This window comes from Quercus lobata, unplaced genomic scaffold, assembly GCF_001633185.2.
Source record: "Quercus lobata isolate SW786 unplaced genomic scaffold, ValleyOak3.0 Primary Assembly Scq3eQI_49, whole genome shotgun sequence".
Taxonomy (NCBI): Eukaryota; Viridiplantae; Streptophyta; class Magnoliopsida; order Fagales; family Fagaceae; genus Quercus; species Quercus lobata.
In genome coordinates, this window is record NW_022154709.1 from 223633 (window position 1) to 232687 (window position 9055).

Sequence of the window (9055 nt, forward strand, 5' to 3'; positions counted from 1 at the left end):
GTTTATGGTGTGGGTTGGTCTTGGTTTGTGTGGGTTTGCTTGAAGAACTTATTGAAACATTGAAAATAAAAAAAAATAAAAGAGTAAAGAGAAGCTTGGCCAATATTCTTTCTTTTCTCTATGTTTTTTTGCTATTTTAAAAAACCCGTCACACAACACTCGGAGCAGGTTGTCCTACATACACACACTCACAAAAGACCCACAAAAGACGTAGAAAAAGAGAGGTATTTTGAGTAAAATATTTTTAAGGTTTTGTTACTGGTTTTCATTAATTTAAGGGTTTTAAATAATTTACTAAAGAAATATCAAGTTACGATTTTGTATAAGCTGATTTGTTTCTATTAATGTGAAATACCTTGATGGACAGAAGCATTTCTTGAAAATGGGTTTGCCGATAGTATTTTATGAATCTAGTAAGTTAGCATTAGCAATAATAAACAAAAATTAAGCTAAATTACAAATTTCATTTATACAAAGAACACATCTTTTCGTTGTAATTAGTATGGGTGAGTAAGGGTTGGGTTTGGGGCAAGAATGGTTTCCCAAACGTTGTATAGCAAGCTTAGTCTTCCTGGCTACTGATACTTTTATTCTTATCAAGATTAATTATTTCTCACCTGCTAAATTCTGATTTTCCGTGTTAGTTTTTGTTAGCTTTAATTCCATGCCAATTTGATTGTATTTTTTTCTAACAATGCACTGCCTTGTCCACTAAATAATGTATGTTTAAAAATATGTAGGTTAAGATTCTTGGTTAATAATAATAAAAGATTAAACTCATATACTGTATGTATCTACAATTGAGTCATACAACGTGGTTTTGGTTTATATTCTGTTGAGATAATATATATTTTTCCTGACTCCTCTAAATTAACAATACATATTCTTAAGACAAAGATAAACGGAGTAGTTGATTCTTTCCACATAGACAGCTAACTATGTTTGTTTAAAATTAAGCATGACATATTCGTTGTCTACTTAACTAAACGCCAACGGAACGAAACATTTTTAAAAAATAAATAAAAGAAAAAGTTGCCTTGGTCATTTTCTCTTTTCTCTCCATTTTTTATAGCCGCCCAAAGTAGAAAAAGAGAAGTCTTTAAATTAAAAATATTGTTATAGATAATAAACTATTAAAGTTTTGTCACTGTCTTTAATAATTTAATGGAAAAACATCATGTTATAATTTTTAAGGTGGTCTGTGTTATTGGCTTATAATATCTCTATCATGATCACCTACATTCTAAGAGTAGCTAATGATTATATATTAGACGTGTAGGTGAATTGGAAATGGGTTTGCCGGTTCTATTTTATGGAATGAAACCCCATGATTATTGAGGGTCTTTCTTTGCCACAGTTTTGCCATCACAATGTGTACAATAGCATGTTGTAATTCTCTGTTCAGAAAAAGAGAATTGGGAAAACACATTCTTGGCTCAAGAATTTGTAAAGAACTACGATAAAACCTATTTGATCCCAAGTTGTGCAATTGAGGTTAACCTCACGAAGGTATATGAATATATAATTGGGCGAGTTGGGACCTGCAACACTCACTTCTATTGGTATTCCCAGAGCCTTGTCAAGGATTGATTGCAAAATGAACAGCATGCCCAAGATTCACCATCCTTAATAATTCTTTGAACAGAAACTTTAAAGGGAGGAATGCCCAAAAGCTAAGGTTGTCACGATCAAGATCCTAGATAGGATCTTCTCTTGATGACCTACAAGAAAAATAAAAATTTTATGTAATTAAAATTCCCATACTACTAAATACTAGTAATTTTCTTTTTCAAACTTATTCTGACCAAAAAAAAAAAAATTCATACATGAGCAAGGAAGAAAGAAAACCATTCAATTCATTTAGCATAAAAATTTTCATTGGTTATAGAAACAAAACTAATTTTTCTGACATAATATTATGTACCTTGATAATCACAGTCACATGCATTCATCTTAAAAAAAGATAAAAGAAAAGATATCCGCATGCATATGCAGGAGAAGGTGGAAATTGCCTCCATTTAGGTCCTGGTAGAGCATTTTAAACTTACATTTTCAGTTTTTAAATAACATTACACATATTTTCATCCACATGCATTTCTAACATAATATTTTGTACCTTGCATTCATCTTAAAAAAAGATAAAAGAAAAGATATCCGCATGCATATGCAGGAGAAGGTGGAAATTGCCTCCATTTAGGTCCTGGTAGAGCATTTTAAACTTACATTTTCAGTTTTCTCGACATAATATTTTGTACCTTGCATTCATCTTAAAAAAGATAAAAGAAAAGATACCCACATGCATATGCAGGGAGAAGGTGGAAATTATCTTGATCTTCACCCAATTTTATTTTAAAAAACTACAAATTACAAGATGATCGGGACTAGTTTCCATGCTAACAATGCGCATGGCATTTTCTTCTTGAGTACATTGAAGAACTAAAACAATGTTTGTTTGAAAATATGCACTGAAGAACTAAAACAATGTGGCATTTTCTTCTTGAGTACATTGAAGAACTAAAACAATGTTTGTTTGAAAATATGCATGGCCAATATTCTTTCTTTTCTCTCCGTTTTTTGTAGCCGGCCAGCGATTTAAAAAAACACCTCACACGATACTCGGAGCAATTTGTCCTACACGCATGACACGCTCAGCAGAAAGACAGTAGAAAAACAGAGGTCTTTTTTGATGTGAAATACTGTTAAAAATAATAAACTATGAAGGTTTTGTACTTTTGTTGCTGGTTTTTACTTTTTATTAATTTAATGAACAAATATCAAGTTACAATTTTGTATGAGCTGATTTGTTATTATATTAATGTGAAATAGCTTGATGGACATGTGCATGTCTTGAAAATGCGGGTTTTCCGGCCAGTTGTATTTTAGCAATAAAATCAAATTAAGCTAAATTATAAATTACATCTTCTAAATTTGATATTTTTCAACATCATATATTTTCTTGTTAAAAAATAGTGAATATATATCTACTAAAAACAAAAACAAAACAAAAAGAAAGCTGTTTTTTCAGTAAAACAAATTTACTATTATTTTTAATAATATATCTTTATATACCTCTAATATATATATATATATAAATACATTTATACAAAGAACACATCTTTTGTGGGACTTAGTAGGGTGCGTAAGGGTTGGGTTTGGGTTATATATATATATATATATAAAAGGTTGTGTAAAAGTGCAACTGTATATTTTTTTTAAATGTGAGCTTTTCAAAGTTTTATTTATCCAAAATAAACAAATTAACTAGTCAATAATGCATACAATATATGATAAATTTTAACAAAATATGATTTTTTTTCTCTTTTATTTTTGTGTCATGCTAACGAGTATCTTTAGGATATTGGTTAACAATCTATTTTAAGAAAGTTTTGACGCCACTTTTATGATAAATGAAAAAAACTGTCAAAATATTAATTGTTTTTTTTCTTTTCCATAAATTTTTTTTTAAATAAATTATTAACCAATGTCCTAAGGGTATTCGTTAGCATTTCCCTTTATTTTTCTTTGAATTTGAAATTTAGAGATTATGATAATTATTATAATAATCTTTTACTATGATTGACTTTGAATATGGAACTATCTATTCTAACATTTAATCAAAATATGACTTGATGGTGTCGCTGAAGCCTAAAGAAATCACACACGATACTTTTTTTTAATGAAACAAACTAAATTGTTAGTTTCCGGTAGCAAACCTCAAATCCACAAGAAGTCTCTTCAATCCACAAGGTGATAAATCTAGAATCCAATAGAAAACATAAGATGTTTAAAAAAAATAATAATTAAAAAAAAACATAAGGTAGGTAGGAAACCTACAAATCCTAATTTGACTAAACAACATTAAAGGCCCTTAAAAACAAGGAAATAAATGCCATAAACCTAAAATAACAAAAATTACATAAAATTACCAAAATTAATAAATTACAAAAATATGAGACTGTGTTCATTAGATTTTCCATCTCAGTTTTTGATAGGATTGATGAAATTGTCTACTGACGAGATAAGCCTTACTGACGAGACCATCCCCCAGTGAAGAGCCTAACCCTTACTCATGTCACTGACGAAGATAGCTGGATCATTCAATGCCACCAATAACACCTCAGACGGTTATAAGACCAATTGTACAGACCGTTGAGAGCACATTAAAAGCTCCATTACAAGGCAGGAGACATTACCAAAGGAAGACATTAACATCACAATGCCAAGCACAATGGCTAGAATCCAGAGCAACATATATAAAGCTCCCTACACTGCCACCACAAGGTACAAAAAACACACAGATACTCTAAAACAATAGCGATTGCCATTTTACTGTTTTGTTTCATTTTACAATATACTCTCCTATTCTGACTTTGGCATCGGAGGCGCTGTGGCAGGCACCACACCGGTGACCATCATTACGGAAGCAGTCTCTTCAAATTCACAGGTATCTAGGCGAGGATTTGGATTCATCTGGGCACGTTCAATTCGACTGACGAAGTTGCGCTTCATCAGTTTTGACACTAGAGGCCAGTTTGACCTCTTGGACAATGAGAGAGCCCAGCAGTTCAAGGACTTTCCCTGCAAGATCAAACGAAGCTCCTTCCGCCACAGTTTTTCTTTCTTTTTAGGAATATCAAACAACCTGTTAAAAATTATTATTGCCATAAAAATTAAAAGTTCATAGACCAAGCTGTCCCTACACAAGGATTGATACATGTGACATGTTGCAATAAATATTCTGAAAATTCAAAACTGTTTGTTACATAAAATTATCATAAATATAATATAAAAATAAGAAAAGAAGGTGAGAGGTGTATTGCTCAAATTATTGCAAGATGATGCTTGATTTTTGTAGAACTATCTCTACAATCTTTTTGGTTTCAATGCCACACTCTTCTCTGATTTATATATATATAAAAATTTAGATATTCAATGACATTGAAAGCTCTTGAATATGAAGCAAAACAATGAAAAGAGAATAACTAATGAATATTGGTGGCTATATATGAGGCAGAGATGGATGGATTTAACAACCTGTGCAGGTTCACTAGTGTTCTCGATGGAATTGGGTGTATAGTTATGGCTCATTCGGATTTTTTGTTCCTACATGCCTAGGCCCAACGGATAGAGTGTCACTATGATCACATTAAGGTAAAAGACGCTAACTCAGGTCAACTCCTCTACCCATTTTTTGTTCATAAAATTTAAAAAAGAAAAGAAAAGAAAAGAAAAGAAAAGAACCTGTGCAGCCAATGGGGTGGCTACTAATACATTGATGTTGAAACTATTTTTTATTATTTATTTGTTTTTCTGTTTTTACTCTTTCTCGGAAATCAAACGAAGCGTAAATTTAAAGTTGTCCATAGAATTTTGTGACTTTAAACTAAAGCATATTGGTGCTTTTGATGCACACTAGGCTATAGAAAATAAAATTGAGAAAAAAAAAAAAAAGAGTTGTACTATGAAATCTTGTCACATACTACGTGCAAGGTGATAATTCATGGGATTTTTCTAGTAAAATATTAATGATAGCTTATATAGATGGTTAAATTACTAATTGTATCTAAAACTTAAGCCGTTTGAAAGTGGTGAACTTAATCACCCCCCTTATGTGTGAGTCTAAACTCCCCCTTAATTACTCGAACAACTAGTAATTCACAATTTCATTAAAGTGGCGAGAGAGTGAGGTAGATATATTCCTTTTAAGTAGCGATATCATATAAGGCCATCTGAGATTATAACAAGGATTTAATTGAGGAGAGGTTGTTGATTACTCTAAGAAAGAATTAGACTAGAACAATATCAAATGTGAACAAATTTGCATTGCAGTAGGCAGATGTGGAAGTTGCTCTACCAAATACCACAGCTTTGGATAACATGAAAGTAATGAAAAAGAGTTATTGGTTGGTATATGAGTTTACTTGCTGCTAAAATATACTACATCTTATTCAGTGAATATTCTTTTCAGGAAAATTGAGAAAAATCTGAGATATCTTAAATTACATTTTTCCAACCAATGACAACATATAAAATTTTAAGCCCGAGTTTTTTGAATTTTCCTTATAAAAAAAACTGAAACTTTGATATTGGATAACACTTTTTTGCATCACTGAAAAATGCTAGATTATTTCCACCCACTTTTATGTGTAAGATGTTAAGGCAAACAGAAAACTCCTTGGGATAATTTTAAACACAAGAAAAAGTTTTTTTTTTTTTTTTAAATTCTAAAATTTTAGACTGTTTTTTCTACCTTTTTCTCTTTTCCCACTGATTAATCATTTAAAAAGTTTGTGTGTGAACGCAGTTAGCATTATAGCGTGAAACAACATTTCTAAATTCCAAAAGCAAATTTGTAGTTAAAACTTTTTTTTTTTTTTTTAATTTCGTATTATGGGAAGTTAAAACTTTTATGATTTAAATGAATAGAGCTAATTTTTCTATTTATCAAAATTGAATCAAAGAAGATAGAATATTTATTTTTAGCAGGACAGTAATACTAAAGGTTTTGAAAGATAATAAGAATCTTTTTACCCAATTGCTACACAATTGCTCCTTCCACCATAGTTTTTTTTTTTTTTTTTTTTTTTTTTTTTTTTTTTTTTAAATTTATTTAAAGGAATATTGGATATTTAGATGGGTTTGTGGAGCTGAAAGTGATGAGAGATACAGCTAGCCTTAATAATTATGCCCAGAGAAAAGGTTGGTTTTTATTCTATAACTTTAGACGAGGATTCTAGCATTTTACCCTTATTTTTTTAAAAATTTAGCAATATGTCTCTGTTTTGAAACTATTTAGATCCGTGCCCCTGTTTTGATACTCGATTTTAATAAAATCGAGTTTCAATAAAAAAACTCGATTAGTTTAAAATCAAGTTATGCCAAATGAAACTTAAAAATAAATAAATAAATAATTGTGGAACTCGAGTTTATAGAGCTCGAGTTCCATACCTATAGCTGCATTTAGGGACCCTATTGTGGCGTTTTAAATAGAACTCAAGCTCCATGCACTCGAGTTCCATGCAAGTTTTTATTTTTTAAGTTTGATCACTCCATACCTATAGCTGCATTTAGGGAGTCGTATAGTGGCATTTTAAATGGAACTCAAGCTCCATGAACTTAAGTTCCATGCAAGTTTTTTTTTTTTTTATTGCCCCATACTCGATTTTTTACCAACAGAGTTTTTTGATTGAAACTCGATTTTAATAAAATCGAGTTTCAAAACAGGGGTTTGAACCTAAATAGTTTCAAAACAGTGACATATTGCTAAATTTTAAAAAAAATAAGGGCAAAATGCTAAAATTCCCAACTTTAGACAGCTTTTTCTCTTTTGCTTTAGTTGGGGTCGTGATACTGTGTTAATCATTTACAAAGTGGGAGCGGGAAACCAAGTGTATGTGATTAGTGTGAACGCAGTTAGCAGCTATAGCAAGCAGTAGTGTCAAAACAACATTTTTAAATTCCTAAATCACTAGCGGCTAAAATAAAAAACTTTATAACTTTTAGGATTTAAATGAATCAAATATAAAAACTGTTAAGCATGGCTTAAATATAAAAACATGTTCATAAATAAAATTAACATCATGCTCGATTTTTTCTGCGTCTTTTTTATTTTATTTTATCTTATCATAGCATGATGCTAGATTTAAGTATATATTTATGTTTATACAAGTATAAAAATCTTCTTAAATATATTAAAGATTTGAAAAATAGTTATTTATAAATAAAAAATAATAATTCGAATGATAGCTATTAGCTAGTAAGAAATTGTGTACATCAAATAGAGAATACTTGTTTTTAGCAAGACAACAATACTAAAGTAGCTGTGGATGTGAGTCTTGCTTAGAATATCGTATTCGATATATAGTAATCTAGGAGGGTAATCTTGTTGAGCACTTTCCTAGTAATTATCCTTTTAATGGTGGTAGCATCACACAAAAAAATGAGCAATTATATGTGGTCAGGTTAGCATCAACAAAGCGCAGAACTAAGAATTCCACCACAGCTAGCCTCAATAATTATGACCAAAGAAAATGTTGTTTTTTATTCAAAAACTTTAGACTTTTTTTTTTTTTTTTTCCTTTGATGTTAATCATTTACAAAGTGTGAGTGTGAACGGAGCAGCATCAAGCAATAATGAAACACATTTCTAAATTGCAAAAGCACTGGCGGCTAAAAAAAAAAAAGTCAAAACTTTTCTTATAATTTTTGTAATACTTCTAGGATTTAAATGAATAGAGCCATTTTTCTTTTTATTAGAAATCAATCAAAGCTGTTGAGTCCAACTCAAACTTAAGCTTATTTTAATCACTTAAACAAAGTTCAAATATAATAACATGTTCATAATAACATTATGCTTGATTTTTTCTTTTTCTTTTTATCAAAGTATGACGCTTGATTTAAGTATATATTTATGTATATAGGTTTCTAAAAAAAAAAGTATTTATGTATATACATGCATAAAATCAACTTAAATATATTTAAGATTTAATCGAATAAGGTTTTCAAAAAAAAAAAAAAAGAAGAAGAAGATTTAATTGAATAAGTGTATAAACAAGTTCATAAGGTCTCACAAAATTCTTTTAGCCATTTTTATAAATTGTTGATTTGGAGGGTGATTATTTGTAAGTAAAAAAGTGAAGATATTAGTGGGCTCAGATGATAACTTGTAACGACTCTGCCCCAACTGTGTAGATATTGTCCGCTTTGGGGCCCGTACCCCTCACGGTTTTGTTCTCCCCCAAAACACACAGCAGTGGGGGAAAAAGTCTCTACACATTGAAGGGAGGTCATTTCTTATAAACATATTCTCATGTGCTTCCCTAGGCGATGTGGGATTCCATGGAATGCAAGACTCCCCTTTTTGGGTTACTACATAACTAGTAAGAAATTGAATGCACCAAAGATAGATTATTTGTTTTTAGCATGATAACAATACTAAGGTTTTGAAAGATAATGAGAATATTTTTACTGTCCAATCTATTAATTAACACAGCATCGCATTATTGCTAATTTTCTACAGAATTGCTTCTTCCACATTCAATCTTTCCCCATCAAT